The sequence below is a fragment of the Eleginops maclovinus genome, chromosome 9 (genome assembly GCF_036324505.1).
Source record: "Eleginops maclovinus isolate JMC-PN-2008 ecotype Puerto Natales chromosome 9, JC_Emac_rtc_rv5, whole genome shotgun sequence".
Classification (NCBI taxonomy): domain Eukaryota; kingdom Metazoa; phylum Chordata; class Actinopteri; order Perciformes; family Eleginopidae; genus Eleginops; species Eleginops maclovinus.
This window is the reverse complement of record NC_086357.1, coordinates 20,209,885-20,235,498: the sequence shown is the minus strand read 5'-3', so window position 1 is coordinate 20,235,498 and position 25,614 is coordinate 20,209,885. Positions and strand designations below refer to the sequence as shown.

General features: G+C 43.5%; 1 protein-coding gene across 1 annotated transcript in view; it reads left to right on the top strand.

Annotated features, from left to right (window-relative positions):
• The window catches only part of dab1a (DAB adaptor protein 1a), a 194,466-nt gene that overhangs the window by 99,769 nt on the left and 69,083 nt on the right, over nucleotides 1–25,614 (top strand). Inside the window, exon 3 of the mRNA XM_063890590.1 lies at nucleotides 23,929–23,985. The gene's annotated coding sequence lies outside the window, so the exon portion shown is untranslated. The remainder of the gene's footprint in view (nucleotides 1–23,928; nucleotides 23,986–25,614) is intronic.

Below are 25,614 nucleotides of genomic sequence, written 5' to 3'. Positions count from 1 at the left end.
AATGATCTCTGTAGTCAGTTGTCATGGCCACTTTTACTCTTCTTTGGTCGACACAAAATCCCTTTAAAATGTACTCTTTAGCTTCTTATTGCACCACAATGCTCACCAGCTAGTTGCAAAAGATTCCACCTTCAAACCTTTCTCTTTATTCTTCATCACTGGCAGCAGTTGGTATCACTTTGTTTTTGTGATGCTCTATCTCCACAAAACCTGTCATGGTCGCGGAAAACAGAAGGTAGAATACAAAAAATAAGAAGCTCCATTTTGCTGTATAGTTTGTTCAAGGCTGCACAATACTTAACCTCAGAGTAAAAGTCACATCTGTGTGTGTGTGTGTGTGTGTGTGTGTGCCTGTGTGTGCATCCTGCTGATGTCGGGGAGAACAAGCTGTCATTCAGACTATAAGATCACAACAGGGAAGTGGCAGCAGTGTGTGACACATGTCAGTGACGGCTTACAGCAGCCAGTGTGTCTGCTGTCGGACGTACAGCACTGGAGGCAGGGAGACAGATGGATAACTGGTGGACTCGTTATACACACTGTAGGCAGATAAATACACGGACAGAAAAAGACATGTCCTTTTAACCTGTCTCCTTCTTCCAGCTAAAGGATCCCGGTCGTCTTTTTAGATCTTTACAGCTATGTCATCATTCCTCTTTTCTATCTCACCATCCCGCCACAGAAAGACTAATTTGGATCCCTTCATCTCACTTTCCTTTCCTTGCCATTCCCTTCTTACGTCTCCTCTCCTTCTGTATCACAACCAGAAAGCTATCTGGAGCAGAGTGAGGGGTCATCATTCAACAACCTTGCATGATAACTTTAAAGGCTTCCTTTTAATAAAACACTAATGAGGAGCGCTTCCTATCCGCTGCTCTATAAACTGTTTGTTTCCATCTGTTTTTTTCAAATGAACAAAGTAGAAATGTGGTACTACTTATCTCCAAGTATAGTATTTTGTGTATTCAATTGAAAGGGCAATATCTATACAAAACTTGTCTCTGACGTCTCACATATTTATGTATAAAAGACAGCAAAATGTGCATTTTGCCTAATATGGGACCGTTTATCCCAGTGTACAGAATATTCTTGAACATGGTTTCATAACGACTTTAGGTCACAGGCTTTTTCTCTAACAGGTTTCTGTATGTGTGTTTTAGCGTGTGTCTACCTGTGTGTACTTTTGTTTGACTTTGTGGTCATCTATTCACTAAGTGTGGAGGATCAGAAAAGCTCTTACCAGTGCTTAAGACCTCAGCTTCACTATGCACTCTTTATCAGGCAAATAACCTTTTTAAAGCTCCGACCGGCCTCGTAAAGATGATTAATGGTTTCAAACGCTCCTGCGTGTGTATTAATTAGCTGGTAGACGTGAGGTAGAGTAAATGAATGAAGACGGAGAGCTTATAGTTTAAAGCACTTAGTTGTCAGCATTCTATATTTTATTAGTCTACATTGGGCCTTCATTTGCTCGCTTGGCACATATGGAAATGTGGAGATGCCTTTGAAACATCAACAAATGTTTCTGCTTTGTTTGCACAGCATCTCATTTCAGTAACCCACCATAGTTGTTAGTTCCCTTGACCGGCTCCTCTTGTGTGTGATGTGCCTGACTGAAGCCGTCAGATAATCCTCAGCCCGGTGCTCTCATGTCTTTGATCATGGCGGCAGAGCTGCTCTGTCAACACTAAATCGGCATCTTTTAAGTTAAAATATGCCCATTCTCTACTTCTTCCTCAGCTCGTGTGTGTGCGGTAATTGTAGTGTGACATCTGCTGCTGACTGAGTGTTTTTAACTTCTGTTGATATGGACTCTTGGCTAGTCTAGACATTTCCTCCCACACCTCCCTCCTGCATGGGGAAGAGAGTGGGACGGACCCTTTGATGTTGACATCTACATAATAATGGACAGGAGAATGACGAGAAGCATAGGGAGTTGAGGCAAATAAGAAGCACAGAAGCATAGATAGCACAAAAAAATAAAATTACAAAGTCATACAAGTAGAAGAGGTTTATTGTACCAGATTTAGCTACTAGCTCATTTCCATCTGCAGAGGAGCAAAGGGATTTTCCTTACATGTATTCCCGGGAGCCATGGCACACTACAATGGATGGATATGCAAACAATATAAACGTATGCATATTCATACAGGCAGGCATACACTCCACACTGTCATACAGTCTCATAATCTGATGTGTGGGTGCATGTATGAGTTTCCATGTGCAAGACAGTGTTTTGCTGCCGGGTTTCTGTGCGAACAGCGGGTTTGGGAATCACTTAACTTCTGTCACTAGCTGTTATGTCTGTTGCAGCCGGAGGGTTAGAGGACGAGAGGGATAGCAACAGAGTGAGAGACAGAGAGGGAAGGGGAGAGGCAACCAGCTAGCTGCACAGATATTACCTGAACTGAGAGGAAGGCTTCACACAATCCTACTGTAGTTTTGAAATGTTGATCCTGTAATTTCCTCCTGTGTCTTTTCTTCACGCACGCTTAGTTCTTTTCATCTGGGCTTCATTCTTGGAAATGGAGAGACAAGACATCAGGCCAACACAGGAGCCCTGATCAGGGTTAAATATTCCTCTGCTTCTGCTCTGCCTCTACAACAGTGTCCATGTCATGTTGAGGATCTGTAGCTTTTGGCATACTGTACCTCAATGTGTGCCCTACACACACATGCACAGCCTCAAAAGCATACAAGGGCACCCATCTTTCTCCGGCGTCTGTGTCACTCAGCCACCCCCACAGCAGTATGAGTCCTGTCTCTACATCCTCCTCCTCTCATCCTGAAAGGTCAGGGCCCATCACCATGTCAGATGGAGTTTATTCATCCTGCTCTCCCACCGACGTCATTCTCACCAAGTCGGCTGTCGGAGTGGGTGAATGTCGGGCACTTGTCAAAATCACATCTCCAGGACTTTTGTGCTTCATTCATGTTTCATTCCTCTATATTTTATGCAGGAATATACGCATGCATGCGAGCAGGCAGGGATTTGGTGATTGTTCTTCTGCCTGTTTTGTGTTTCTGATTTGCTTGCAGGTGAAAAGAAGAAAGAATGTGATGAGATTTCCCTTAAATACAGCCATTATCTTGACTCTTAGCTCTGCCTCTCTGGTTCTGCTGCATATTATCTTATTGAGAACAGAAATTCCTTGATGCTGCCTGTGTAAATTGGTTTGCCAGACGGCGTACACATGAAGGAGAAACTGAGAGAGGGAGAGGAATCGGTGGCAATTAACATCACCTCTTTACACAGTCTACTAAAAATCCTTTCACTCTAAACACTCTTCTTTTTCTATCTCTTTCCTCTTGTGGGCTTTCCCTCTCCTTTTTATATTCTCACCAAAATACGAGTCTTTGAACCCCCCCCGTTGGAGTAGAGAAGTGCAGAGTGGTTGCCGAGCCCATGGCTGCGCACACTCAGACGCTTGTTGGAGAATTGCTGGTGTCAGGATGCATTAAACAGGTCAGACTGAGAGCAGTGTGAAGTGGGCTAATTTAAGGCATTAAACCAAACGAACATAAATGTTTTGCCAAATAGCCCAAAGCTACAGTCAAGACAGATTAGAAGTGTGGGCTGAGATCTAAAATTGAAACTCACTGTCAGATGTGTTACACTTAAAGCAGAAAGATTACATGCCAGAAGATGCAGCTTGCCGTACTTGGCCCTTAATTTCCCATCTTGTAAAAACCTGGTTTGAAATTAACGGTGTGTGGTTGCTGGCAACCATTATGGCCGTCATTAATTCCTGTCTGCTTTGCTGTTGTGGTCCTTCAGCTCCTATTGTCCTTAAAGCGGAGGGTAATATGAGTGCAGTGTATTGGGCTTTCATTCCTCCTCTGCAACCAATTAGAGAAACGGCAGCTCGTGTGTGTGGCCCAGTGGAGCATGACTCTGGTTCTGTCCAAGCCTGACCCTGCTACTGCTCCCTCACCTCCCACTGAAAACTGTGGATCCATTGCGACCACATCTGTGGGTGGATATGTCAAGCACCAGGGGTCTTGAGGGCCTCTGTGACCTACCATGCAGAAAATGTCTGCTGAGATTTTCAAGAACGTTACATGGAGTGGCATTGCATTTGTGTGTGTATGTGTGTGTGTTGCGGGGGGGCATGTTGGGGGACAGCCAGGGCACAACATGGCTTTTCCATCAGCCAGGCAAAGTGCACTGATCACCCAGAGTCAACAGAAACTAAGACTGCAGGGGTTAGCTACAAATCCCCTTGCTTTCAGAGAGGGCAGAGAGTGAGAAAGAATAAAAACGAGTAACTGGCAGGTGAATAAAAGTCTACTGCTCTCAGTGATTGTGTCAAAAGAAAACATGGCAGAAGAAGGGAAAGAAACGGGGACAGAAAGGAAAAGGTTGCTCTAAGAGATTTAAAATGGCAGCACAAGTGAGCAAATGGTAAACTGAAACACATTTAAGTCTGCTTTATTGATGCTGTGGATTTGAGGCTCTAGCGGATGCGAGTTCCCTTTCAACCTGTGGCACCGCAGGATCACAGCCCCAGACTCCCTAGGGAGCTACACTTTATCAAACACACCACTCAGTTATGGATCGAAAAATAGAAAATGAAGGATATTTTTTTATCCCATGACAAAACAGCTTTTTGGAAATAAATGTCTCAGGGTGTCTCATTCTTGTGGGAGTCGTATAGGTCAGCTACTCCAGAGAAAGTAGTCACAGTGCTCTTGCTGTAATATCACCTGAAATCGAACAGCCTCTTGGTCCATGCATTAGATTCTGAATGATAAATGATAATGTTTGAGTCCTGAATGACACTCTCGTCTTGCACCTACAGGATAGTCTAACTTGTGCGTGCACCACATTCATCTGTCTGAAGGGGCTGATAAAGAGATATAAGGATCCAGTCTGCAGGGGCCAATCCTGATTACTACAGCTATGTGTGAACAGCCTGCACTGTGCTGCAGCTGTCACAGAGTATAGGGAATCCATGGGGGGAGCTCACACCCACCCTCAATTACAGGCTCGCACTGACAGCCAGCCTCTCTGCTCATCAGCCAGCCAACCCACCCAGCCATCAGCCAAGCTCCCACCCCCACTCCCACTCAAGACATCCCCTACCTACAGCGCTGAGCCTTCACCAGCCCCTCCACAGCTAACCTTTGCTATCATACGGCTGAAATGTGTGTGTGTGTGTGTGTGTGTGTGTGTGTGTGTGTGTGTGTGTGTGTGTGTGTGTGTGTGTGTGTGTGTGTGTGTGTGTGTGTGTGTGTGTGTGTGTGTGTGTGTGTGTGTGTGTGTGTGTGTGTGTGTGTGTGTGTGTGTGTGTGTGTGTGTGTGTGTGTGTGTGTGTGTGTGTGTGTGTGTGTGTGTGTGTGTGTGTGTGTGTGTGTGTGTGTGTGTGTGTGTGTGTGTGTGTGTGTGTGTGTGTGTGTGGCTAAAGTCCTTTACTCTTATTCTTGTGCTTTCATGAAAACTGTGTCTAACTTGTAGTAAAGTTGTGCTGAAACACAACATGTAATATCATTTATTTATATTTGAAAGGGAACATACTGGATTTGACATCTGAATATATTAATGAGAGAACATATAAATGTTACATAGGTTACATACTGAACTGCTTTGGAATAGTTGAATAGATAAAGGCAAATTAAACACCTGAACAGAAACCAAGTGTTAAATCTGTGTTTACAGTTTCTGTGCTTCTTTCCAGTGTCCAAAATATAAATGTCTGCCATTTTTATTGTTGATCTATTTGGACAAGATGAAGTAAGAATAGCCTCAAGTCAAGATCAAAAATATTTTACCTAATGCAACTGCCATGTGGGTGCGTGTGTTCTGGGTTCAGGAGGCTTATGCAGGGCACATTTGGTGTGAATGTGCAAGCTATCCTCTATCAGCATGTGGCAGCAGCCATGAGAAAAAAAGCTGTGGTTTCAGGACCTTTTAAGACTTCCATACCAGCTAGATCCAACTAGTACATCGCCCAATGAAGCTCTCTGCAGTCCCCCCCCCCCAACTCCCCAACCCCACCTCCCTGACCCCTTAGGATCCAGAGATTATCTTGTATGTGCTGAGCCCAAGGGGGTACCAGTAGGCGATAAGAGAGGGGGGTTGGTACACAGCATCAATAACACAGGTTAACAGCCCCCCCTCTCTCAGCACATGTAGTCCCTCACTTCCACCTGCGCTTACCTTCCATCGCTTGTCCGTCATCCTTAATCCTAATGTCCTCTGACCACTTAAAATATTTTCTCATGTCTCTATGGCAGTTATCATGGCAAAACATAGCTGTACGACATATACTCAACCCTCCAGTACATACTCGTATGCTTTTCCTACAAGATTTTGAATCTGCCTCTTAGAAAACACCATTACTTTTTCCCAAATCTCTCTTCTCCCCGATTTCTTTCTCTTCGTCTGTCACCATGCTCTATGTCTTCTGGTTCCCTGAAGCCCTAATCAAGGCTCTCAGATGGGTCTCACAGAGGCAGGAAGAAGAGAGCACAGAGGCTCCCAGTATGTTCACTAATGGGGCAGAGGTTAGAGTCTGTCAGCTGTGGCCATAAAGACTCTGGTGCTGTGGCTCTGACAGCACACGGCTTCTTCGGAATAACCAGGAGACCCGAGGGCTCAGGCAGACGGCACTGCACGGTCACAGGCTAACTGCTCTCTGCAACGCTGTTTGGATGCATCAAGGGTCTCCAGATGAATCCAAGAATCTATTTTTTAGGGACATCACATAAATAGGAGCCCACTTCTCTTCTTTTTCTCCCCTGCAACTTATCCTTCCATCACTTCCTCCGTCTCCTCCCCCACTTGCTGTGACTTAAGCTCGCGTAATTTGAATATGTAGATGTGAGGTATGAATGATTAATTAGGGTAATGCAGAGGGATCTGAGTGCTATACCTCTTCTATGCAGATATCGAATCATCACAGCTCATTTGCATAGATCTTAACTCATTCCAGTAGTGTAAACTCAACCACAGAGTGCACGCTTAAGTCCATTTTGAATAAATGTCCAAAAAAAGGAAGGAACAAGACTGAACCATCAATAAAAAGCTGATGGTTTGTACATGATACCTTGACAGTGTTGTCATTTCCAGTCTGCAAAACTATCCCCAGCCCAAATGATCCAGTCACAGTGGGAGTGTTGGGGTTAGCTGATGTATTAGCCCAGCTTATAACCTGACATGTTACACATACGCATGTTACACACACGGGGTCAGAGTGATCGATCATTTTTCCAAGCTCCGACTGGTTTGATTTTCCCTTTTCTCTAATTGGGCACAGGGGACCCGCGGTGGCGGAAAGGGTCTGAGATATGGTCGCACTGCCCTTTTGGTGCGGCAAATAAACATTCAGCACATCCATCTGCAGCCTAGCACGCATAATTACAGGAATCTACGACTGCACATGTGGTGATTAGTGGTGTTTCTTTTGCTGAAAACCAGTTGAGACTGCAAAGGAAAACACCATTTGTGATTGGAACAACTGTTTTATAGAAAAAATAATTATCTCAGTAATCATTTTCCCATTAGGTCTTTCATCAAGCTCCATGAGAGGTTGGAGCGTTTCAATCATAAATAATAATGTTGATGTTAAATCTCGTCTGTCTGCCACTGGAAACAGAACAATTGTCATTTAATCAAAGACGAACCTTATGTTAGAAGACTAATTTCAGACCACAGGAAACCCCCCCCACCCCACCTCCTTCTTCTCAGTGAAGCTTGTGAAAAATGCGGGGGATAGTCTGTAATTGAAATGAAGTCAGAAATGATTTTTACTGTTAAGTTGAATTTGATAGCCTCCGAACTGTGAGGACATTTGCATATTTTTAATTAAATGTTTTTGAAGATCATCTAAACCAACACGGCCCTTCATACACTGTGGCCTCAACCAATGCATGTAAGCCCTGCTGTGTGTGTGTGTGTGTGTGTGTGTGTGTGTGTGTGTGTGTGTGTGTGTGTGTGTGTGTGTGTGTGTGTGTGTGTGTGTGTGTGTGTGTGTGTGTGTGTGTGTGTGTGTGTGTGTGTGTGTGTGTGTGTGTGTGTGTGTGTGTGTGTGTGTGTGTGTGTGTGTGTGTGTGTGTGTGTGTGTGTGTGAACTGCATGTTCCAGTTGTGTCACACATTTACATACTTCCTCTCAGCAAACATTTGTCTGCACGTTGCTTCCTTGACCAATCACACATTTGCCGACTGGTTGCCATGACAGCCTTATAGCCTCAGCTTCTGCAGGGCTGCCGGGTGTGTGTGTGTGTGTGTGTGTGTGTGTGTGTGTGTGTGTGTGTGTACATTTTTTGTGTTTCTGCCATTAACACATTTCCGGAGTAAGCTGCGATAAGGCTTCAGTTTAGTCTTGTGGATGTGCTGGTGGTGTTATCTGTGTGTCAAGTCACAGGGCCTCGCTGTCAAGGAAAAATAGTCTCTGTAGACCCCCCCCCCCCCCCCCCACCCCAGTCTGATTAATTGCTCATTGGTGAAGGATCAGCATAAAGAGTCTGTTAAAGTCAGTGTCCAATCATTCTTTATACCTATGTGTTCTCATTAGATGGATTTGTAGGAGACATATTGCTAGGTCCCTCCCCTTTGTGTCTGATTTCTCTGCACAAATGTGGCTTGAAGTTATATGTTTATCTCAATATGCAGTGTGTGTGATTGAATGCTATATAGCTGTTTGCCAGAGGCTCAGCAGGGGGCAGAGGGGGAGACATATTGTCTTTCCTAAATGTCAAAAATGTATTGAGGAAATGATGCTTGTTTAGATTATTTAGATTCATACCACATTCATTCCCAAAGACTGGATTTTCCCTGCTCCAATTTGCTTCACAAATGGACATACTGGTGTAGATACAAGTGCTACACACACACACACACACACACACACACACACACACACACACAAAGATAATGGATGTCAAAAAGAATTGTTTGGTTTCCTCCCCAAGGCTGGGGGGCAAGGCAGAGAGACGAATACTAAATCACACGTACACAAGCTGAGGAAGGCGCACCAACACACCACCCCCACTCAAAAACACACACACATGCAGAAAGCAGAGGGTATGGACAGAATATGCAATGACTTCCAGGTCCAGTAAAGTGTTGCAAACGAAAGGAGGAGTTCAGTGGAACTGGAGGGTGTGGGCGCAGGGGCAGTTCGGGGTCAATTAGTATTCATAAAAGACAAATGAATCCATAGCTGCGGCCTAATACCAATTACTTTTGATCACCTAATCAATTAGAGTTGGTTAGGGTTACTGTCGCTAAATAGAAAATTAAGTGCGACATTCACCATTGGCGTCGCGATGACTTCTCATCAGCCACCACATCGGACATGCTAATTTCCTCATCAAGGTGGAGAATGGAAGGATGCTCCCTGGTCGGAAACACACACTGCCGAGCGCACACACATAGTTATTACACAGGCCCTTTATTAAATGTCCCTGTGGCCCCTTAATAGACAAATAGCATCTGATTCTATCAAGCCGAGTATAGAGAAAGCGAGCCACGGAGGGCAGAAGAGAGAATATGCAGCGCTAAGAGACAGAGTAAATGAGTAATTCAGAACTGATTGATTGTACAAGAGAGAGTGAGAAGTGGAGAATGAGTAAGAGTGCAAAATAGGGGGGAGAAATAGAGAGGTTGAGACAGATAAAAAGGACCAAAGATTGCAAGAGAGCGGGAGCGATTGGAAGTGAGGGGAAGAAAATGGAATGTAGAGATGTGATAGATGGATATGGAGAGAGAGATGGAGTAGCAGTCGTTCTCTGAACCTCTGCTGTGTGCTTATTATGCTAACTCTGCTCTGTGCTGCATGTCTGGGGTTTCCATCAGCACCACTAACCTAGTTTAGGTTCAGCCATCGCCTCAGGCTTATAGAAAAGGAGTGGCGGGAATATCAGGTCAAGCCCAGGGAGGGGAAAAGCCTAGTGGTTAGTATTCCCGAAGTGTCGGAGGCAGAGAGGCAGGGGGGAGGTCGAGGGGAGAGAGTGTCTGCTGGAGTGGGGGGGAGAAGATGTGTCAGGGCTGAGGCTATAACTTAGCTAAATCCAAACCCTGGTGGTCTTCTGATGGTGCTGCATGCGGCTTTTAACGTCACTGTGTTCTACAAAATGTGTTTTATTCTTTGCCAGATACATTTTAGAGGAAATGTATGTCCTGCCTGGCATGTACACACTCTGGTTTGAGTGCTGCATTCCCTGTGATGTTGGGTTGGGATTGTAAAACGCTTGGTGAATTTAGTTTTTTCTTTAATGTTGTCAACACGTCCTATCTTGTGGTTCAAGTCATGGGTTAGATCTCCAATTTCCAATGAAAAATCTCCCCCCAAAATTGTAATTGGGCTTTTGGGTAGTTCTTTCCTGTATCCTAAAGACTTCGGTGATCCAATGGCTTTACCTTTAACACACTTTTTTAGTAAAATGTCCTGAGTGTTTTTTGATTGATCTATCTTACGTGCTCCCCTCCTTTTGCTGTCTCTCCTTATTGCACAGGCGCACCTAATCTGCCCCTGGCTCCGCCTCTGCCCAGTTGCTCCCAACTTCAGCTCATCACCGGTGCAAAAGGAAAAATGGAGGAGAAGGAGGGGCTCTCCGACTGACGCTGGCCGACACTCTCGTTGCAGACCCCTACCTGTAGTTATGGCTTTAGCGCTGCACTCGTTATGTTTTGACTCTTTTGCCTGGAGGAACTGGTAGTCTAGTTTTTGTGGCTTTGTTTTTAGCATTTTAGGTTACACACCTGCCTTTTAGTTTAGGGGGGGAAGTTCTGGGTCCTACGGCCCATGGTGCGGCTGGCTCAGGTCTCCCTCCACCTTTTGTGTTCTTTTTGGCCAGTTCTCCAGACCTCTCTCATTTAAGATTAGCTTGTTTTAAAAGGAAGCTCAATAAAAGCACATGTTGTTTGTTAACTCTACTGGTTGTTGTGTCCTGAATCTATGTTGCGGGTCACAGCGTGAGCCTCAACTGCTGTCTAGAAGCTGTGGCCGTAACAATCTCCATGGAAATGTGTCTCAGACATTCATGTTCCTTTCAGGAGGAGTCTTAATTACTTTGGTGATCTCCTGATTCTTATGTCATCAGAAGGTCAAAACGTTAAGATTGTTCCATACTTGAGATTGCATTGAAATACCTGCGAAACCGGCCCCGGCCATTGCGCAACTGGCTGGGGCACCTGCACCGTACGCCGGCGACCCGGGTTCGATTCCCGACCCGTGGTCCTTTCCGGATCCCACCCCGACCCTCTCTCCCACTTTCCTGTCACTCTCCACTGTCCTATCCGATTAAAGGCAAAAAGCTCCCCCCAAAAAAAGGAAATGCCTGCAAAACCAATTCAAATCCGCACCAGCTGTCATTTTTGAATGCTTATTAGCAAATGTTGACATACTAAGCCACTTGGCCAAAATTAAACTGCCTAATGCTATGCCAAACATGCTGTACATGCATGACCATGTTAGCATACAGCTTAAATCACTGCTGTGGTAAGTGCAGATTCAAAGAGCTGCTATAGCGTGCTGGGGACCCCTACTCTGCTTCAATATTTAACCAAGGCCACTACCTTTCTGCGAGCATGCATGTAAGTGTATGAATTCCAATGTAGCCATGTGTGAGAACATAGTGTGTTTGAGGACCGCAGATGAATGTATGCAAAGAGGTGACGACAGAGCGCTCTCATGCTGGCTCTGCATGACTTCCATACAGTAATATATGGATTGGATCACACTACATGTGTCATGTGGGGATCACACCCAGACAGCAATACTTGTGGATGCTTCTTCATTCTTGCAGATTCATTTCTCTCTGCCCTGCATGTCTTGCCCTCTCTCTAATTTGTCTCTCTCCTCTTCCTCCTCCTCATCCCTTCCGTGTCTCTGAGGCCAATGGTCGAGACAGGCTCACACGATGCAGTATTGATGTGGACGGTTAGTTAGCTCTTCCTCCACATATACTCCTTCCTGTCTAATTAGTGTCGAAGGAGAAGAGCCTGTCACAGTGTGTGTAAGAGGTGTGCATGTGTGTGTGCTTGTGTGTCCTAACCTCTGCTCTCTTATCTCAAGGCTCTCATTAACCAGACTTTGTTTTCCTTAGCTTCATTAGCATTCCCATGACAGCGGCTGTTACCTCAGTGCAAGGCTAAATGCTAGGCTAAATGTTAGCTAAAAGAAGTCAGTCTGCCCCTTGTCATTAACGTTAGCCTGTTTACATTGTCTAAGTGTTTGTAAGTGCTGTGACAGACTTCCTTAATCGCCCCGTGGCAGTGGGACTACACACGGAGTGTTTGCTTCAGCTTTTCTGCTTTAGAAAAGTTGGAAATAAATCATCTCACCTGCAGATTGTATTTGTCCTGCTTTCAACTTTGGGCCCATGAGGAGCCCTGGCTACTGTATTAACATCTGCATGGACATATTTGCTCCAGGTGTTGGGTCTTTTTGCAGTCCCTGATATCACTTTCTGGCTGGAATGCAGAGAGAAAACCATGTAAATAGAAACAAGCAGGGAAGCATCAGAAGGGTTGCTGATGCAAGGACAGGTGTGGGGGAAGTGGAGGCAGAAGGAAATGGATGAGAGTGGTAGGGGGGTTGGGAATGGAAGGGGATGTAGGAGGTTGTTTTAGGGGTCGCAGTATATGTACCTCATTATGATGAGGTCTTCTTTGGGGAGCCTGTAGTGAATCAGGGGGATATGTAAAGGAGTCCAGGCTGTTACAGGAGATCAGCTCTGCTGAGAAGACGCAGAGACGCAGGGTGCTACTCCCATCCATCTGTAATGATCACCATGGATACCATGGAACAGCGAGATGATGGGCCAAAAAGGTTTAGCAGAACTCGCCATAGTCCCAGAGGAGGGTGTTAGAGCCCCTCCGCATTTCCTCCATCTTATCCTACTAACAACATCCACCACCATCGAAAAGATAAACAGAACAGCACATGACACATGGGTCCTTATCCCCAAAGCTCTACCAGAGCACCATAGTGGTGGTTTGGGTTGTTTTAACCCACATTAAAAACATGCTGTAGAAACATTTTAGGACAGAAAACTATTTTTATTGTCATTTTGTTATTGTCTCTGTTATTAATAGGTGATGTAGAAAGGTCAGGATGAGAGGTTGCGAGTATTTTGTCTCTCACAAATGCCAGAAAGAACCTTTCTTGAAAAGTTGTATCTTTAAACATTGAGACACCTCACCGTCTTCTTATATTTATAATAAGATGTTAACGTTAACTATGATAAAGCCAAATGAAACAAGTCCTCTTCAAGCTGACGACTCTTTAATTTCCCTGTGTACCTTTTGAGCAGATTCTCAGCAGAAGGCTAATTTAAACTATTGTGACTATTTATGCAAAAATGTTTTTAAATGTGAAGGTTATTGCATACCGTTTAAAGTTTAGGAGGTAGTAGTAGAGTGTAGAATAGATAATTAACACTAGTCATTTTGTGGGTGAAAGATTCCTTTTAAAATAAATATTTGATTAATGTTGACCCAAGCGCTGCTGCAGTGGTAGATTTACATTTCTTTCAAATCAAATGTATTAATTCACCATATGCTGTCTGAAATAGTAAGATCCCTCCCGTATTCAGGAGATGTTCAAATTGATCCCTCTCACATGCACATGTCATCTGTTTGGGTGAATATGATTAATGGCTACCCTGTGTGATTAATCACAGAGCTTTTTATGTGAGATGTAGGAAGAGCACATGACAGTGTGCAGTGGCGTATCCCAAACCATAAAAGCCATAATTTTCTCGTGTGTAGGGATCAACTTTTCTGCCTAGTTGCCCTTTGTTTAAGATTTGGTAGCTGGAGCTACATTCATAACAATGAGAAGATTGCATTGCTGCATTTTCAGCCATGCAATCTTCTCATTGTTATGAATGAACCCTCTCTGAATCCCAGTTACATTTAGACATTACTGGATGTGTGAGTACCTCAAAATCAAAGAGTGATGGCTCCTTTCGTATCACTACTTTGTACCAAAGCTATAAAATAACAGAGAAATCTGTTGTTGAAGACAGGAGGATCCTTCAGCAGACAATAGACTCAATCATCCATGATGCAATGCAGCCACAAGACATGTATTTTGAGTAAGGATGTTCCTATCTCTGTCTCCTGTCAGATGTATATATATTATTCAGGGGTAAGGATTGGTGAGACAGATGTGAGTAATTATGAGGAAAACTGTCATACCTTCTATCCTCCTCTTCCTCTCTACACCCCCTCCCCTCTCTCTTCATCACTTTTCACTCCCCTCTCTTTAAACCGCCCACTAACCCTGTCTATCAGCGGCCCGGTGCTTACATATCCTTGCAGAAGCTGAAGTGGTCATTATTCACAGCTTAGGCCATGGCTGTTTGCTGTGAAATAGCTCACAGTGTGCTAACATGCTTTCAGAAACCCAATTAGCCCGGCGATTAGCATAGCTATTTCACATGTTAACCCGTCAAATGCACAGGCACCTCTCTCAGAACCCCTACAGAGGGTCCTGATAGTACACTCAATGAACAGATATGCATTTCCATCAAACACTCATTTCCCTCTGAGCTGGAGATATAGCAAAGGGAATAGTGTGTGGTACATGCATGTGAGAAAACCAAGATAAGAACTGCATTTCCCTTTCCTTCCTTGCCTCTTTTCTGTTTTTTTCCTCTTCCCCCTTCCATCTCAGCATCATGCAATGTTTATCTCGGTATCAGTTTTGCCTTTTTGACCACAATGCGTCCCCAAGGATCCATTCACTAAATGGGAAACCCCTCACACTGATGGATTTACACACACAGACGTGCACACGGGGCACAAAGTGGCCATATAATAATGTTATTTCAACAGCATGGCCAGTGACCCCTCTAAAGAGGACCCCGACTGTGGTTGTATACACATAACCTTAATAATTCACTCACACACTGTGCTCAGACGCACACACGCACGCACACACACACACACACACACACACACACACACACACACACACACACACACACACAAATACACACACACACACACACACACCACACAAAGGAAAGGTCTAAATAATTCACACGGAGAGACGTCTAGCCCCCAGCATGAATAAGTAAGCGGCAGCCCACTGGCCAATTGCGTCCCTCTCACGACTCCTCTCTGGCCGCGCACACAGTTCAATCACATCATGAATATTGCATCGCTTGCTTACTTGATAGTCTCACTAATTCTGCTTTATATTTTGTTTTCGTTTAACTCTTTTGTTAGGTGGGTGTATACATTTGGGTGTTAAGAGATGGATTGGAGATCCTTTTCCACATGCATTTGAGCGATGGAAGTGTGAGGAGATGCAGATGTTTATTTCACGGTTGCTGTAATTAGATATCATTAACCTACAGTGTACAGCTCTTCTGATTTCATTAATCCTTCAGACTGAGTGCTTGTTCCTTCCCCATCTACTTCCTCTTGTTATTGTGCATTCAAAACTCTTTGCCAACTGTAACAAGTCCCAGTTTGGCTATTCTCCTTCTATAATTCAATTCCACGGCACACACACGTAACCACTAGGGGTGTTTGCAAATGGATTTTATTCCTCCATTTCATCTGTTTGTGTAACTTTTAAACATCCTCTCTTCAGGTTTTGTGCAGTGTCACATTCTTTCTAGTATTTTTCTCTGAAAACCTCTCGAGGCATTTATTGTTACAACTTAAGGAATTTGGTGGAAACTGGTGCCATTTATTAGGGAATGATAATGCATTTAATTGATATAGCGATTTTTCTACGCACTCGAAGTAGCTTTACGAAACATTTCACAAAACAAAAAAATGTAATCAATTGGAAACATCACAAGAAAATGACAGAGTTATAAACTGGCACAGTAATAATGTGGGGGAAGGGGTTTAACAGGAAAAGGCAAGCCTGAAAAGAATAGGACATTTATTCGACATAACTGAAATATGATTGACTAATCTAATGTCCTAATGATTCCTAATGGAGAACCACATTGGGGAAACGGCATCAGTGGAAATATGAGAGTGAAAAAAGGTATTATTGTGGGTTTGAGAAAAAGAACCAATCCTTATTGACAAAAATATCACCTTTAGGATTGTATGTAGCATGTAGCAGAGATCTTAAGGTAATAAACCAAATGTGTGATGAAGCAAAGAGGATACATAGTATTTCCTGCTAAACTGCATCTTAACAACGACAATGCATGACATGCTGAATGGCACGATACGATATTACTCTAATGGTCGGATCAAGTCTGGAATTTGACTTGCAGCTCCATTTGCAACATTAACAAGGTCAGATATTAAGACATGATACAGGAAAAAACAAACATTTAACATAACATCACAATCCTGAGAAAAAGATAGCATTCAGCGTGCTTTTGACCTGGGATTGAGCTCTGTATTTAGTGTTAGAATTGACCGATGCACAAAGGAGTGCTTCAGTCTGATTTTATTAAAAAGAAGGACCCTGTATCTTCGATTTAGTGGATTATAAAAAGGAAATTAGACTTTATATGGATAACATATAAATAGACCAAGCACTTTTCTGATGAGCATTCAATGAGAAACAGAATAAGTTGCATTAAATTACTGTCAGTCGTTGTGCCATTACCATGATTGGGTAACGTGACGGTCAATACATGCACATGTGGAATGAAGGGTTGAATTTTAGGAAAATTTAAGGGGAGGTTTTCAAGTTCAGGAGACTTCAATCGCTCTTGAATCACAACATAAGATATTAGTCACACTGTACATTTTGGAGACTGCTGCTGCTGCTGCTGCTGCTGCTGCTGCTGCTGCTGCTGCTGCTGCTGCTGCTGCTGCTGCTGCTGCTGCTGCTGCTGCTGCTGCTGCAAAAAAGAGTTTGCATTGATACTAATAAAAAGATTCCAAACTTCACATGGGTTATTATAAATTATTATAGCCTCTGTTTTAATTGAAATACTCAAACTAGTGAAGAATCAAACAAGCTATATTCTATTACTGAATTGCTTTCATTAAATAGCCCGCAGAGGTTCTAAAATTTGGGTATCAATATATTGATTTCTTTCTCTCCTTACATAAACGTCTGCTCTTTAATTAGATTGAACATTTTCAAATTAAATCTCAATTTGAAAGTACTATAATACGCGCAGGAGACATTCTGCACTCACGCAACACATTGAACAGTACTCTAAGTCAGAAAACAATTAAAATAGTGTATAGTCGATGTAACTCCAGGGTGCTCCTGATACAGAGGTTCTACAGGCGGTCTTCAGACACACGAGGGAGGTCCCCGAACATAAAGTCCACTGCAGGGAGCGGGGGGTGTATTGGCTGTCTGTGACTTAATGCTGCTCAGTTGAGAAGTTATCCTGGCTACATGCGCTGGTCTGTCTGCTGTCTGTATCATCGCAGGCTTATAGATAAGATTTAAATGCCTTTTAAGATGAAGATTTTGTCATTATTTTACACATTTTGGCACTTTTTATGATGGTTTCAGTACACAATGGTAGGTCTCCTGTTCACTTCCTGCTTTTTAGGCGTGAATCACAAGGCTCCATTTACAGTGAGAACATGTCAGAATCCTTCTATTTGGGAACAGTTGTTTAAAAACAAATCAAAACCTGAAACACTAAATAACTGGGCTAACCAACACATTACATTCAAGAAACACGTCTCTTTCAGTGTTTGTAGGTCTTTCTCTTAATTGGTGCACTTTTTGGCACTATAGTTGCATAAACCATCCTCCCTTCATGTTATTTTTCCTTCTGATTGGTTTAAGTTTCTGTGATGCTACCTCTCTCCCCCCCATTAACAAATGTCCCATGTCCTGCCCCATCAGCCTCTGTTTGCAGAGCCTGGTAATGTGTGGCACTTTAAGGATCAACAGGGCCACCTTTTTTAGATGATAACAGTTAGTCCAGACTGAGGATTAGGAAATCATAGGAGGATCAACAGAGGACATAAGGTGTTACTCGCTTTTCTGTATTATTACATGCACTCCTTTCTCTCTCAGCAGGGGATTCTTCTCATCATTGTAGTGATTAAACTACCAGTTAACCCAGGGATGCACAGGCTTTAGGAGCCAGGCCTTGGCTCTTTTCATTGCAGAAGCTTTGAGAGCAGCTGGGAGGAAATTCTATGATAACTGTGACTGTGGAAAGGGTCTGCAAAGGGAATCTCAGTATATGCATGGTAGGTAAAGCAAGAAAAACGTTTGAGAGAGACGTGGAGGCAAAAGGTTTGAAGAGAGGAAGTAGACACCGTAAGAAGCAAAGAGAGGTAAGAGAGAGGCAGAGCTAAAGGGAGGAAAGAAGTGAAATGGCGTAAAACGCTGAGCGCAGGGTGCAGCATGTCGGCGGGTATCAGGGGGAGTATTTGGTGGCCGGGAGCCAGTATGAGTGAGATGAGGGGAGGCGAGTCTGCAGACCCAATAAATTACGAGGCTTCAAGCCCCACTTTACATTAATGGAATGTGCAGCGCTGCTCTCTCCAGTCTGCCGCTGAGATTAAAGAGTAGGGAAATGGCTGTGGACAGGCTCTCCCCGGCCGGGCTCACTGTGTGATACGGGCCTTCAGAAACCCACAGAGTAGCCCCGTGGAGAGCCGGCCCATGCAACAGCGTCTGCGTCTGTGCATGGAGGTCCAGTCAGAGCACTTCAGTGCAAAACACATACCAACAAAACCCGTAAGTTGTCTTTGCCTTGTGACGAGCTGTGGGCTCTGTGTTGCCGCGCTGGTTTTAGAGCATCAGCAATAAGAGCACAAAATCCTGCCGTTGGTTGTTTATGTGAAACACTATTAAAGATCAGTTTCTGGGAAAGTCAACCTGAGTACAGTGCAGTACTCTGAAGATTTCTTACAGATTATGTGGGATAAAGTGTGTGAGTATGAGGGAATGGCTGAAGCATATTCACCTAAACCCTGCTCTCTTTCACAGCCCCTAAACCCATTACCCCACTATTCATCTCTCAATTGAACTGTGCCACCGTGCTTTCTCCGCCCGCCTGGTGGTTTTAGACTTGTTGGATTGAATCTGATGCATCTGGGAAGATTCAATTAAAATGCCGTTGCCTTTCTTAACTACTTCTCATCGCTCGCATGTCTCCTGCCAGTGTTTTAAAGTGATTACACACAATTATTTCAATTAGATGTCAGGAAGTAGTGCCATCATCATCAGACAGTAATCAGGTTGTGGTGGAGCAGTGGGAGACAGAAAGCGACAGCTCCTCTCATTCTCTTTCATTAAAGATTGAGGAGAACATTGCAAAGCATTTCACTTTTTTTTTTTCATCTATTTTTCACAATTTGCCACATAGAGAAAGAGACCCCCTGCAAGCTGTTCTCATCTGTGCTGATGAGTGAAATCCTTCTCTGGATCTCTTTCTGAGAGACGGATAAATATAAGGGATCGAGTGCAACACTAAAGAAGTGCAGGCCTCCTGGTGTGACCTGAACAGTCATAGTAGAGTCAAGTAGAGCAGGGAGGGAGAGAGAGAGATTATACAGACCTTCTGGCGATACTTTACCGAGCATTTATTATTCTGAATGAAGTCCTGTTGTTTCATTGAGAATTATAAACGTAATTATTGCTAATTGTTGCTGGCTTAAAGACTGACTATTCTTGTGTCCCTTTTTCAGCTATCACTATTTAAACAAGTTTTTTTTTCTCTATTTGTTTCTTTGTTTCTCTCATTATCAAAGGTAATTCGTCATTGAAACCTCTTATTTAAATGGCCTCTTCCTCTTGGACTCTCTTATACACTGATTAGATTTTGGTGCTAAAAGATTAAGGTCACTCTGACCTCACAAAACATGTTTTTTGGCTAAAATTCAATCATTCAAATGTTTATTACAATTTTACACAGATGTCTTAAAGGGAAAAAAGGATGAGGTAAAACATTTGATGGACATGATTTGCGGCATACAACCATAAGGCCTTATTCTAGTTTGAAAACCATCCTTCTCTTCTTCCATGTTATAAAAAAGTGTTTACAGTTAATAATTATGGGAAATGGAACTTGCATATCAAACAATAGAAACAAAGACTCCATGTTGTCCCATGACGATCAGCGGGAGTTCATGAGTTGAGGTGTGGGTGTGTGTGTGTGTTTCTACTGGAGCTCCAGTACACTGTCCTTGAGGAGCAGAATATGCTATAGGAGCTCCCATGGGACTGAGGTATGGTAAGAGAGCCAGTGCCGGAGCTGCCGGGCCTCTGTTTTGAGATAACAGAGGCTTTGCGGGAGGAGACACACACAGCATAATGAACAACCAACCGCCCACTGCAGCACAGGATGCACACACAAACACACCACACACAGGCGCAGAAACACACATGTGCTCACAGAAAAATACCCTCTCTTTTATAATCCCATCGTCCCCTTGTTGTGTTATTTTCACACAACGTGATAATCAACAATACATGCTCACATGGAAGGGCACACACACTTTTATGAGGCCGCCCAGCCCTCTGCAGCACATGCTTGGTTGCTTTGCCGAGGCCACGCTGACTGCATGTCTCACAGCGGCATCAGTATGCTGCGAGCATGGTCCTGTGTCTACACCACTCTCCTCTCCCTCCCTTGCTCCACCTCTCCTTTATGCCTTCCTCTCAGTTCTCTGTTTCACCTCCATCACTCTCTCCAGGCTTACTTGGCTCTGTTTCTCCCTTTATTCCCAACATCTCCTTCTTTTAGAGTAAAACACAGTCTGATCTGGGCTGGTTAAAACGGCAGAGCTGTGTGTATTATCTCTTGACTTTTTCCAGCATCTTTACCTTATCTTTGGGTATTGTTTTATTCCTTTACTTTCTCATGTTCCTGTTCTTTCTCCATTTTTCTCTCCATGCTACAACACATCTTTGCTTCAAAGTGTTTTTGGGTCCAAGTGGGGAACAGCCTGCTAGGATAATTATACCGTAAGGATCCAGGATTATTGGCTAATGTTGTTTCGTCTACTTTTCTCTGTTGTAATGTGACCAGGGGAAGGGCCCATTAATTGCCCTGCTGATGACTGTCATCATAGGCCCCCCTCTATGTCCGACACACAGAGGGCTTGTGTGTGTGTGTGTGTGTGTGTGTGTGTGTGTGTGTGTGTGTGTGTGTGTGTGTGTGTGTGTGTGTGTGTGTGTGTGTGTGTGTGTGTGTGTGTGTGTGTGTGTGTGTGTGTGTGTGTGTGTGTGTGTGTGTGTGTGTGTGTGTGTGTGTGTGTGTGTGTGTGTGTGTGTGTGTGTGTGTGTGTGTATCTCAGTGGGTGTCTGATGGGAGGGTGCTCAAGTGTGGAGGACTCATCATGGGTTATTAGGAGCATGCAGGGGGGCCATCAAGCGTGAGAGATAGAGAGATGGAGAGAGAGAAAGAGAGGGATTGTTAAGAGGATAATTTCTGAAGCAAAGTAGTGCTGGCCCTAAATCGTGACTTTTAAAGAGACTCTTTTCTCGCTTTTTGGTTACCCATCCATTGATATTTTTGACAGAGACATTTAATTTCACGCAAGGGGATTTCCATGAGGCTAAATTATAAAGTTCAAGCAAAGGCCAAGAAATCTTGACTTATTGTCCCTGGTGTAGGTAAAGCTTTAAAATGCAGGATCTTACATATCCCATAATGCAACTCTAGAGCATCTTTTTTCACACCATCCCCAGGTTTATTAATTTCTAGCGTAAAAGCACAAACTGGGGTAAGACTTCTTCATTCTGACATCGTTTCTCAGATATTGCAAACCTCTTAGTACACAACTGTTTCCCCTGACTCAGCAGATTCCACCATGACTAGCACATTTCCTGTGATGACCCGACACAATGATGGAGTGCTCCTTTAAATTAATGTATGTACTGTCACAGAAACATTTGTGGGAGGAATGAGTGGTATAATGTGGCATTTAGTGACAAGCTGCAGACCATTACACTCTCACTAATGCACACACACACACACACACACATTTAGAACATACATACATGCAGAACACACACAGGACTCTCCCATTGGCTGACGTTAATATCCTGCGCAGCATCTTCACAGCTCATAAAGGCAACTAAGGATAAAAGATAAGAATCTAGACAGCCTTATACGGCATGATTAATTCATTTCATATTCTGCCGGGCCAGAATGAATGTGCCGTTAATATTTAATATTCCTACGCTTTTTCACATGATTGCAACATGATTATGAGAGGGACACATAGTGGGGGTGTGAGGTTTGGGAGGTGAGAGAGAGGACAAGAGAGAGAGAGAGAGAGGCGGTTTGAACGAGCGGGTGAAATCACACGTCTCTAAATTGCATTGTTAATACGGTTTGTGCTTACCAGTAATGCTAATGCGACGCTTAAGTAATTGAAATTGAAAACAAAATTAAATAGAAGGTGACAATTAAAGAGAGAGAAGGGACATCTAGGGGGAGAGAGACAGCCACGGCATTACCATATGTATTTCTGTGTGGGGGTGAAGTGTTTGTTGTTGTGCATTTAAGCAGCACAAGGATAAACACAGTGCACCTCTAGCGTTGTTTTCTTGTGGTACGGAACGAAAATGACTATTTTTCACTTATGAAACACAACAATGAGTAACTGCATAGAGTTTGCATTATATATATCACACTCTCGCCTCTGGAAGCAGGCGGCACGAAGAAATTCTTATATTTCAGCATTGAAAAAGGAGAGAGATAATATCAGAGAGAGAGCACGCAGGTTTCATATCATTGGATAAAAAAACAACTCTTGAAAATGTTTTTGTTAGTCATAACTGGAGCCTTTAATATTCCTCCTGTTAGGCCATGGTGTTTTAATGCTGTGTATTATAATAATGCACCAGATTCACAAAGCAAAGGAGAGTCTATAAACCACCATGATGTAGAACTCAAAAACACACACACTTTGCTGCCAAAAGCATATATGTTGTGGTTCTGCTTGTGTGAAAACGTGGTACGAGACAGAGTGTTGTGTGAATGGACAATAAAGTTTGCCTTATCCTATAGGTGAGGTTTGCTGTGAATTGACAGAAAATGTCCAAGCAAGCTTTATTTTTGTTTTAAGGTAAAGATTAACATATCCAGTTCAGTAATTATTTGGATATTTCAAGTCAAAATCAACTCCATGTCTTTGAATCTCTGTGTGTTTAATTGGCGATAGAGAAGCATCTGTATCATGTTGTTGCAGTATTGTAATTTCAATATGAAGTAAGAGTCATGGGGCTGATGGAGACATTAATTAGAGGCCAGGCCAGTCATCTCCACCCTCTGACCCATTTCCTGCCCTCCCATCTCCCCCCTTATCTGTCATTCACAGTCCCCCCCACTGCTAATGAGCTTATTCTGAGCTATACACTATGTCTGCAGCTATACTTTTTTTCTCTGTACAGTGTAGCCAGGCTTTTTTCTCCACAAAAAACAGGGAGATGACTGTTCATTCCCACCATGTCTCCAATTAGATGCCCCTCTATTCATCCCTGTGTCATTTCTCCCTCGTCTCTCTTTCCTCTGCTTTCTCTTGTCTGCTCATGTTGGAAGAAGGCTGTAAAACAGGCTGCCTTATCCAAATGGAGACAAGCACCGAGGTCACCGTAGTTTTGTAACGGTAGCCTCTTTATTCTAAACGTGTGTGTGTGTGTGTGTGTGTGTGTGTGTGTGTGTGTGTGTGTGTGTGTGTGTGTGTGTGTGTGTGTGTGTGTGTGTGTGTGTGTGTGTGTGTGTGTGTGTGTGTGTGTGTGTGTGTGTGTGTGTGTGTGTGTGTGTGTGTGTGTGTGTGTGTGTGTGTGTTGAAGCTGAGTTTGACATTAGCCTTGCAGTCACACAGGTAATGATCTCATCTCCCCGCTGGTGACTAGAGGCACACAGAGAGAATTATATACACACACACAGACACACACACACACTGAAAGGGAAAGATGTGGAGCAGAGATTGGTATTGTAATGGTACTCTAATGGGCAAACTGACAAGTGCTTTTTCTTAATGATATGTCCCCCCCCTCTCCCCCAACCTCCCCTCCCCCTCCCCATTCTCCTCAACTGTCTCCTCCAGGTGCACTTTCCGTCTTTGAGGAGCAGTGATATGGACACCAGGTGTGGTGACGTCCAGGTATGTCATTTAATTCTCATAGTGTGTAATATCATTTTGAATTATGCTGCCCTGTCATCACATTATCCATTTTGTATGTTCCACCTTTTGTTCAGCTGCCATTAAACCAAAATTATGGCTGTCAAAATCACTAACCTGTTACCTATGAGGTGCTCTACATTACCCTCTGCCTTGTTATGTTACTGTCTAATGGGAATTGTATCTACCATATACTAGTGCCCTCAGAAATCCACTATATTAAAGAAGAATATCCTCAAAAGGAACAGATTTAAATAGAAACTTGGCTCAGATAAACATCATTCATCTTCACACATTAACTTAATTACATAAAAACTTTAACCTGAATGAGTAAAAACATTGCCAAAAACAAACCAAGGGGTGCTGAGGCAACACAAGGCAACAATAAATGAGCCCTGGAAACCCCGCTGTTGGGTTAAACCGGTAGGAAATTAATGAACCAACAAATAACAGTAGAAAAAACAGTCCCTTGAAGGTACAGTTTGCAACAAAGAAAATCATAATCAGCCCTTGCTTTTATAAATCAATTACGCATTGTAGAATAAAATCATATCTTACACATTTTGATTCTTGTGTTGGGAGACCGCCACAGGCTACTACACCTGATATGTTTTCAACTCGTCACATCAAACCCTTTATTAGATTCAACATTTGTTTGGCTTTTAATCCTGCAGCCAATCCACCTGCTATCAGATCTGATGCAGGTTTTGTTCGTTTTTTTGGCTCTGAGCAGCCTCTCCACCCGACAGACACCCCACAGACACACTATGATGCTCTTATATTCCTGGCTCTCTATTTTTCTATTTATACCCACTGAGATGAGCAATGAGCCCCAGGCAGCCCTCACTCACCAGCCCAAGCTCACATACACACACACACTGACACAGAAACACACTTTCTCTCTCACACATGCTGTGAGTTAAGGCGGAGGTGGAAGTGAGAGGGTTCCATCAACAGTGTGTCTGACCATATGAACTAATGTAATGCGGTTAGCTGTGTTGTCTAGCCTCAGAGGGCGCACAGAAGGCTGTAGATCCTGCTGTGTCCTTGTTTTCAGCCTTACAGTATATTTGTGCATCCTGCTGCAGCCTCAAAGGAAACATACAGCAGAATGTGTTTTTGCTGTTAAATTCTTATCTTAGGTGTGTAAACATAAAATGTAATAACAACAGGGTCAAAAATGCTCAGAAGAGTCATTGAGACGCCCCCTAAAGCAACACTGTGACAGTAAGAGGGGTGAATTTATGAAGCTTTAGCTCTTATCAAAGAAAAGGTTGTTTTTTTGGGATAGGAAAGCTTAAGTAAGTGTTATATGAATCCATAGTGCCAATTGACTTTTTCTTGATCATTGCCAAAGAGGCAGCAGGGGCAACAGAGAGTGTGCAGGCCAATACCAATAACAGTTTTGAAGGGGATTTTTAAGCTTTAATTAATTCAAGCAATCAAAAAACAATTAGCAGTGAGCCATTAACCTGCTGTTTCCCTGTGACCTCAACTAAAAGGTGAGTTTATCACATTAAACACACGCCCCCTGCTCGTACACCTGCACAAATCCAGACATGCAGGCCGGCACACAGAGGGAGAGACAGAGCTGGAGTACTACTGTGAAAC